Source organism: Emys orbicularis, chromosome 7, assembly GCF_028017835.1.
Source record: "Emys orbicularis isolate rEmyOrb1 chromosome 7, rEmyOrb1.hap1, whole genome shotgun sequence".
NCBI classification, from domain to species: Eukaryota; Metazoa; Chordata; order Testudines; family Emydidae; genus Emys; species Emys orbicularis.
In genome coordinates this window covers 96,414,916-96,424,990 of record NC_088689.1, presented here as the reverse complement: position 1 = coordinate 96,424,990, position 10,075 = coordinate 96,414,916, and positions in this window count along the sequence as shown.

Below are 10,075 nucleotides of genomic sequence, written 5' to 3'. Positions count from 1 at the left end.
TAACCCATACTCTGTCAGTTTATTAATCAAAGATAAATCAGCACAATACAGAAAGGAATATACATTACCCAGTCTGGGGAACAGCTTTGTAGCAATCACAGCTTACTTCTCCAGTCTGTGTCTGTTCCAAAGTCTGAACACAATTCTACTTATACATATACACACATACCCTTGTTTATAAGAAATAAAAGATTCCACAAATTTCACTGTATTACCAGGCCTTACACATCTTCTATTTAGCCCCATCCATGTTTTGCGAGACATAGAGATAGCTATACCAACCAAACCTTGTACAGATAACACTGGTCTACAATTTTTGAGAAGTCGTCTGCTTCAGAGATAAAATGTGCTATTTATTATGTATTTTGATGTGCTGAATTCAAATATGACAATTAAAACAACTGATTGGCTACTGTTTCTAAGATATTTAAGTTTTTACATTTTATGTCTATGTATATTGTGTAGATAGTAGAGTTTTAATCATAAATTGTAAACCTAGGTCTTTTCATGTGTTTATGGTTGCTTTACATGATAATATTTCACCTGTCCTGTTTATGTAACACTTTAAAAATCAGCAAAAGGGTTATATAAATAAAATTTATTATGAAACAAAAGGCAAAAAACTATTATGTACATAGTTTAGTCCTATTCAGTGTCTACTTGGCGCTTCTTGGCTTGTCTCTTGTATTCATTAAATGGAGCATCTCTTGTCACTGTCCAGCAATAGTCTGCAAGCATTGATGGGCTCCATTTGCCCTGATAGCGTTTCTCCATTGTTGCAATGTCCTGGTGAAATCGCTCGCCGTGCTCGTCGCTCACTGCTTCGCAGTTCGGTGGAAAAAAATCTAGATGAGAGTGCAAAAAATGTATTTTTAGTGACATGTTGCAACCAAGGCTTTTGTATGCCTTGAGGAGGTCTTCCACCAACAACCTGTAGTTGTCTGCCTTGTTGTTTCTCAGAAAATTTATTGCCACTAACTGGAAGGCTTTCCATGCCGTCTTTTCCTTGCCACGCTGTGTATGGTCAAATGCATCATCTCGAAGAAGTTCACGAATCTGAGGACCAACAAAGACACCTTCCTTTATCTTAGCTTCACTTAACCTTGGAAATTTTCCACGGAGGTACTTGAAAGCTGCTTGTGTTTTGTCAATGGCCTTGACAAAGTTCTTCATCAGACCCAGCTTGATGTGTAAGGGTGGTAACAAAATCTTTCTTGATTCAACAAGTGGTGGATGCTGAACACTTTTCCTCCCAGGCTCCAATGACTGTCGGAGTGGCCAATCTTTCTTGATGTAGTGGGAATCTCTTGCACGACTATCCCATTCACAGAGAAAACAGCAGTACTTTGTGTATCCAGTCTGCAGACCAAGCAAGAGAGCAACAACCTTCAAATCGCCACAAAGCTGCCACTGATGTTGGTCATAGTTTATGCACCTCAAAAGTTGTTTCGTGTTGTCATAGGTTTCCTTCATATGGACTGCATGACCAACTGGAATTGATGGCAAAACATTGCCATTATGCAGTAAAACAGCTTTAAGACTTGTCTTTGATGAATCAATGAACAGTCTCCACTCATCTGGATCGTGAACGATGTTGAGGGCTGCCATCACACCATCGATGTTGTTGCAGGCTACAAGATCACCTTCCATGAAGAAGAATGGGACAAGATCCTTTTGACGGTCACGGAACATGGAAACCCTAACATCACCTGCCAGGAGATTCCACTGCTGTAGTCTGGAGCCCAACAGCTCTGCCTTACTCTTGGGTAGTTCCAAATCCCTGACAAGGTCATTCAGTTCACCTTGTGTTATGAGGTGTGGTTCAGAGGAGGAGGATGGGAGAAAATGTGGGTCCTGTGACATTGATGGTTCAGGACCAGAAGTTTCATCCTCTTCCTCTTCCTCGTCTGACTCAAGTGAGAATGATTCTGGTGCATCAAGAACCGGCAGTTCTTCTCCGTGGGGTACTGGGCGTATAGCTGATGGAATGTTTGGATAATGCACAGTCCACTTTTTCTTCTTTGACACACCTTTCCCAACTGGAGGCACCATGCAGAAGTAAGAATTGCTGGTATGATCTGTTGGCTCTCTCCAAATCATTGGCACTGCAAAAGGCATAGATTTCCTTTTCCTGTTCAACCACTGGTGAAGATTTGTTGCACAAGTGTTGCAGCATATGTGTGGGGCCCACCTCTTGTCCTGATCACCAATTTTGCAGCCAAAATAAAGGTGATAGGCTTTCTTAACCATAGTGGTTATACTGCGCTTTTGTGATGCAAAAGTCACTTCACCACAAACATAGCAGAAGTTATCTGCACTGTTCACACAAGTACGAGGCATCTCTGCTCACTTTGGCTAAACAGAAATGTGTCCCTTTGCAAAATCAAACACTGACAAATAAGAGAGCACGACACTGTATGATTTCTAGAGCTGATATAGGGCAATTTGTTCAGCAGAGTGATGTAAGCTTCATTATGATTGCATCATCCATGACTTCTAGGAATAACATGATGCAATTCATATCATGTATGACGCAATACCAGCTTCAGATTGCATCATTCATTGTTTTGCCTAAAAAGCAAGTACTGTCCAAACCCAGTCATAGATTTATTCATAGATCCAGTCAAAGATGTATTTTAGTCATTTCTGGTTTAAATTGAGATCCCTTCCCTTTATAACTCACTTATCCTCCGCCATTCCCAAGTCAAGGGTCGTATATACTGACCCAATAGCATATCTTGAAAACTAGAGCCAATCAACAATTTTAAGCATCATTTTCGTTCTCAGTGACCCAGAATTAGTAAAGTTTGACTACATTTATTTCAGAAGCATTTTGGCTGTAGAGCAGTGTAATCATCCATACCTGGCAGATGGTGCATATTTTGCAAGCCTCAGAACATACATCTTATTTTCTGACAGATTCTACATGTACAAAAACAGAGATTTTAACAGTTTAACTACTAGTAGTTTCCCACAGTAAGCTTAATGAGTACTGTTCATAGTTCTACAACTTTGCATAAACACAAAGCATTCCAATAATGATACATTTTACTTGTTTAGAGTTAGCTACTTAGTTTAGTTGCATTACACACCTTATCCAGTTACCCTTGCAATTACCCTTGCAGTTTACATATTTTAATTAATACATTTGTTTGTGAGAGTTGATTTCACAGACTAAAGTAAAATTCTATTCCTTATGTAGTGAAATTACCACCTGCAGTCTCAGCTCTATAGGATACGTCTACACTGCGTCTGGGAGCAAGCCTCCCAGCAGGGCCGGCTCTAGGATTTTTGCCGCCCAAAGCAAAAACAATTTTGGCCACCCCCCCCCCCCGTTTTTTAACTACCCCCACCCCCGGCCCCGCCTCAACTCCGCCCCTTCCCCAAATCCCCAGCCCTGCCTCCTCCCCCCAGGCTCTCAAGCCTGGGAGGGAGGGAGGGAGGGGGAGCAGCGGGCGCGCGAAACAACTGTTTCGCGCGGCGCGGCCGCTCGGGATCTCCCCCTCCCTCCCAGGTTTGAGAGCCTGGGAGGGAGAGGGAGACTCCGAGTGGCCGCGGCGCGGGCACCACTTCTCCCCCTCCCTCCCAGGCTCTCAAGTCTGGGAGGGAGGGGGAGCAGCGGCGTGCAAAACAGCTGTTTCGCGCGCCGCGGCCGCTCGGGATCTCCCCCTCCCTCCCAGGTTTGAGAGCCTGGGAGGGAGGGCGAGTAGCGGCGCGCGAGTGGCAGCGGAGGTGAGCTAGGGCGGCCGGGGCACATTTTTAGGGGCGGCATTCTGGCGCCGGCCATGCCGCCCCTAAAAATGTGCCGCCCCAAGCACCAGCTTGTTTTGCTGGTGCCTAGAGCCGGCCCTGCCTCCCAGTCCGGATCCACAGACTTGTGTTAGTGGGGGCTCACTCTAGTGCACTAAAAACAGCTGGGTGGCTGGGCGGGCCTGAGAACCCAGGCTCCAGCTTGTGTTGCAAAGTCTACACAGCAATTTTTAGCATGCTAGTGTGAGCCCCACAAACACAAGTCTGGTCTGGACCTGGGTTGGGAAGTTCACTCCTTGATGCAGCGTAGACATACCCCTAATTTCTCAAGGATTACTTTTCCACTTCACCTTTGGTCTAGCCCTATAGAGCATAATGGGATTTTGGTTCAGTTCAGTCAACAAAAGTGTAGATCAACATAGTGACCAGCAGGCAGCCAGCAAAAACTTATGTGTTCTTTTTATTTGAGGATCAGTTTTCTTCAGGAAGGGGAGAAAATACCTGAAAAATCTATACTGACTGGCAACATGGTACGAGCAATAAAATAATTGTCTTTGGTGCAATATTTCCCTCAGTCTTTAGTATCAGACAGTGTACCACAATTCAGGAGCCATTTGCGTCCTTGGGCAATACTATATTGCTGTTTCCTTCAGTTAGTCAATAGGTGTATACTATTACTGTACTATAGTTCCATTAGCTATGTTATTTATGCAGACTTAATGGCACTGTAATCTGTGGTTGATATGTGGTGAAATACAAGAAGATGGTCGGTCACCTAAGATTCTGTCTGTCTGTCTATCTAAAGATTAAAGACCTCCTGCTTTGCTGTCATGGCAATAGAGGTGTATGTCACATGGATAATGTAGTTAATCTGATTACTGTCATAGCATGATTGCCTCAAGACCTGACTTTATTAGCTCTGCAAGAGAATTAGGAACATGGCCTAAAATAACATGCTGGCTGTTTGTTTGTTTTTCTCTAGCATGTGCCAGGATTGAGTGTAAAATATAATGAACAAACTGGTGAATAAGGCCTTTAAGGAATAAAACTATATTTTAAATGAAAGAAACAGAAAATGTTAATCTCTTTCCAGAAAACGCCTTCAACTTTGATCCTAACTGCTTAAAGAAAACTGCAGCAGCTAAACAGAGAATCACAAGTCCCTTATTCTCTTTCCACTCCCATGCCATTTATAAGAATCAAGTGAGCAGTTGTTACTCAAGCACTAGTTTTACTTTAGCACTGTCCTTGTTTGTGTAGCAATGCAAAACAAAATCCGTAACTGAATCACTTTACTGTATATACTTACAATACTGTAATGTTAAATATTACTTCCTGTTCCAAATCACAACACATTTCCTCACAGTGAGCCACATTTTGCCCTTGTTCCAAAAAGAGCTATTTTTCTATTTAAAGTAAGTCACAATCCCACTTAGCTTGTTTTAAAAAATAAATGCAGACTGAGTATTGCTCACATTACTAAATTCAGAATAGCTGTCATGTAGTAAATTCAGCATACTCATGTTTGAAATGAAATACTACAGCACTCCTAAAACAAAGAAAATATTGAAGTCCGTGGCACTGCTCAAATGGGAAAGAGCAGTAGGATTAGTCTGGGTTCTGGAAAGGAATTTTAGGGATGTCCAATTCCTAGGCAAAAAAATTCCTGGGCAAATCAACCAACTCTTATCGCTGTATTATTTAGAAAGAGCTCATTAGCCTTCTGCAATTCTGTAGCTACACAATTTTCTGCAATACTGATTTTTCTTAAAATAAAAGAGATCCCCTCAAACTTAACTGAAGTTAATTCTTAAACAAATATGAAATAGTTTTGGAAAACACATCTTTTCCTTCTGCCAATTTTTGCGGTTTTACCACCACATCTTTGTTTTTTATTAATTTATTTTACCGTATTATATAAACGATCAACACAAAATTGAATGTATGGTAAATGTGCATACACAAAGTACTGTTATGCACTCCCCTCAAACAAACAAAAAAAACATATTTTCCTTTAACCTCATTCAGTTACTGTACTTTCATATGTTAATTGTAACAAAAGCAAGTACAAATTTTCAGACAGAAAACTTTCACAAATATGATTAACTTGACAGTGTCCCTGTAGCGTGCATCTGGAAAATACACTGTTTGTTTTCCATTCTCCTTTTGTATATGGACAAGTTTAGAAACTATTTTTGTATGGAAATTTGTGCCATTTATCCAACATCTCAAGAGAATTATTTTAATCGTTAAATGTATCGTTCAAGCGGCTGCAGCAGAAATCATTGTGTGAATCAGTAGCTTGAGTTAAGTAGCCTTCTAGCTTATGGTTAAATAGCTCTAATAGTAAGATCTCCTGTTGTGACGAGCAGTTTCAGTGCCTGCATCACAGCTAGATATTCCCATTATGGACTATGAACAAAAGAGTTCTAAAGAATCAAAATGTGTTGAAGAACTAAGACTTAGGATTGGAGTCATTTAAGACTTACTAACGGAAATAATATTTAAAAAATTAATTTAATGTATTTAGTAAAGGCACAAGAATAAAGTGATCAGATTGTCATTAGCATTTGACACACACATTTATTTTGTCTCTGGCAATTAAGTATCAAAACACTAGGTTAAAAGAAAATTTTGTAGGTTGTGAAGTCCAGCATTTGAAAGGTAGAAATGCCAGATTTATGGTTGCCCCTGCAGCCTTAATTCTAACCCCTTGTTCTTCCATTCTGTGCACTGAGTAAGGCAAAGGTCCTGTGGAAAAAACAGTATGTGATCGTGTAGTTAAAACTGGATCGTTATGGGCTCACCACAGCTGTATGCAGTGGGTCCTTGTCTGGCTGGCAGGAAGAAAAGGGGTTGTTGCCTATTTTTGGGCTTCCTTTGCAACTGGTACCAGAGAAGGAGGAAAAGGGAAAATTTATCTGATGAAGCAGGAAGTGACTGGACCAGGTGTGTGGAGTAACTACACTTCTAGCTGACTGGAAGAGTAGGGTGGGTATTTATACCCTGGACAGTCTGGAGAAGCCTTCTTTCACCGAGATTGGTCTGGCAGCATCCATCCTGCCACCCATGGAATCTGAATAAGGACCGGGTTTCTTCTTGATCCATTGTGGCCATTATGCTAGTTGCCCTTTTCTTTGGGGGCTGGAAAGGAATTTTTCCCTCACTGCCAGATTGGCCAAGATAGGGTGTTTTTTTTCCCACCTTCCCACAGCAGGTTTGGGACCCGGTAGGGTGGGATATGGGGTTAGGTTACAATATTGCAACGTACTATGTAATATTTGGGGCAAATATCCAGTGCAGGTACTCGTTATGGAAAGGCTATGGTTATTGGAGCAAATGGATTGGAAGGGGATTTAGAGGAATGCAGTCCTTAAGGGAGCCGAGGAAAAGGGTTTGGGGCTCTGACATCTGGTCCAATGAGGAGCCAACTCCCCTCCTTTACTAGCCCCCTTAACCCTCATGTGAGGGGAGGGCAGTGGGGGTCCAGCAATGGGATGCCTGGGATCAGGTTGGGAAGGGACAGTGCTGACAGCAGCCCTCAAAATTAGGTGGAAATTATTAAGGAAATGATGACCAGCTGCACTGTACAACTTCTTGCTGGATACTCCGGATATTTTAAGTGAATAAAGTTGCAGCCTAATTAAACCATGTCCATTTTCTCCTGTCTTTCCTCTGCCGTCGCCGGACAATGCATACTCAGAAGGGGCATAGTTAAGACTGTATGAGCAGCCATAAGTCTGGTATTTTCAAATTTTCAAGTGCTTGACTTAGCAACTAAATCACATTCTTTTAACAGTTTTTTGGATGTAATTTCCAAGGGTGTTGTTTTTGTTAGAGGAAAAAAGTAAAAATAAAATTATATTATGTACAATTCAGCCAACATGTACCATCATCTGGTGTGAACCCTGACCATCAGCACTGCAGTGCAGACTTTGGCCACTTGCGTTACAGGACTGATTGTAGTAGGTGGCAGCAGGAGGAGGGGTAAGGTGGTTGGCTGGCTCCATATTCTGGGTCCAGGGGTGATGGGGGAGAGTCTGACCCAGTCCAACAATCATTCCTTCCTCCCACCACAGTGGTACCTCCAGAGTGGAGAATGGGATGGCCAGAGGAGATAACATGGGGAGTCCAATCTGTCTGTCTCTCTTCCCCTATGGGGAGGTTGGGGGACTCTTGCCCCCAGGTCATGCCCTGGGGGTGGGAAATGTGATGCCTTGGCCCTGTGCTGGATCAGTGGAGCCCAGCCTGGCTTGACTCAGCTCTCTCCCCCTTCCCTCCGTCCTGCCACTACAGCTGCGCTGGCAGCTCCCAGGCATTCCTAGTACAGCATGTGGTGGTGGTGGTGATGCTGCTGCTTTAAACGATGGGTAGCATGGACCTAGATCTTTAGAATGTTTGTGTGTTCAATTATAATTTTGGCAGGCTGCCAGAATTTTCCTGAGGAATGCAAGTGAGAAGGGAGAGGGTGATTTTTTAAAATAGTTTATAACTCAACTGAACCTGAATGGAATTTCATGAGACAAATAAAAGGCATTTCTTTAGCCTGCGGGCTTTACCCTTGCTGAATTCCAGAGACCCATTGCAAACAGTGAAAATGTTAGCGCTTCTGAAAAAAGGGCACAAGCAACTCTTAAAATGGAAAGTGCTGGGCTACCTAAATATAGCTGTCAGCTACCCATATAATGAAGGAATTTGCGGCTAAAACAACAAAGTCAAGGGTCAGCGTAGAAAACATTTCAGATACAGGTAACTAACTTTTTTCTTCCTTATAATGCAATGCACTTCTTGGCATCCTTGAAGATTCTAAAGGCTCTTTGTTAAGGTGCTTTCACTTACATGAAGGTACACTGTGCCTGATTCTTATTGTCCTGGAAACACAGAAAAAAAGAGAAGATGTGGCTTAAGTAGGTTGCAACTGTATTAACTCATCTGGGAAGTAACTGGCAGTAATCCGTGCAATATTTCCTTCCTTAATCACTTCCACCTGGTAGAGGGTTGCCATCAGCCCTCCACAGCTGGTCGTTGCTGGCACCCCACTGCTCTCCCTTTGTATGAGAGTTAAGGGGCTGGGGAAAGAGGTTGTCTCCTTGCTGGAGCAGACATTAGGAGCCCCATCTCTGTTCCCTAGCTTCCTTAGGGGATGCTTCCCCATTAGCAGGGCCGGCTCCAGGCACCAGCTTACCAAGTAGGTGCTTGGGGTGGCCACTTCAGAGAGGGGTGGCACATCCAGCTGTTCGGCGGCAATTCGGCGGACGGTCCCTCATTCCTGCTCGGAGCGAAGGACCTTCTGCCGAATTGCCACCGCAGATCGCAATCGCGTTTTTTGTTGTTGTTGTTGTTGTTTTTGTTTGGCTGCTTGGGGCGGCCAAAACCCCGGAGCCGGTCCTGCCCATTAGGTCCACTTCCAGTTCTGGTTTATCAGGGACCCAGACCACCTATGGAATGAGTACCTGCACTGGACTCCTGCCACACATAGGCACCAGCAATTAGCGTGACTGCCTCCTCTCCGCCAACCCGGTTCCCAGATGAATGGTAATTTCCTCTCTCATGTTGGCCAGAAATACTTCCTCTCCTCATCTGGCAGGTCTACCCCATTGTCACTGAATAACAGACGTAACCAATATATTTTTATGGGTAATTACCAATCCTCCCCATTTCCCCCTTAAAGGATCTACTACCCTTTTTTTCCCATGAGTCCAGACAAAGCACTGCCACCTTGAGATTGCAGGGGTTGCATTTGCACTAAAGCCATTTTACACTGCTCTGTCATTAAAGGGACCTTAAAATGGGTGTAAATGTAACTTATGCCCACTCTAAAAACCCTTAACAATGCCAGAGCAGTGTAAAGTGGCTTTAGTGTAAATGAGAACCAGGCCCATTGTCTTCATTGGGGATACTTCTGATTTACTCCATCATGAAATCAGACAGTGCTACATTTTGATAAATGCGCAGTGAGGATGTTTTAAGTCTTTTGAAATTTAAAAAAACAATTATACAAAAATATGGATAAATTAAACAGTGGGTAAGGAAAAACAAGCAATTAACGCCTTACAAACACATAGCCTTCTCACCCCCACAACACCTTCTTAATAAATTTCCTGTACCTTGAGGCAGCTTGCTTAGTGCTGTTGAATCCTAAAAACATTGTTGCAGAATTTGGTACTCAGGCTTGTCTGCATGGGAAAGTTTTACCTATTCTACTGATATAACCTCCTCTGTGGATGCTCTTCTTCTTGTTTAAAAGTGCCTTCTTATTTATTTAAACCACTTCCTAGCACACGTAAGCTAAATGGGAAAAGGATACTCCGACACTAGGATAAGA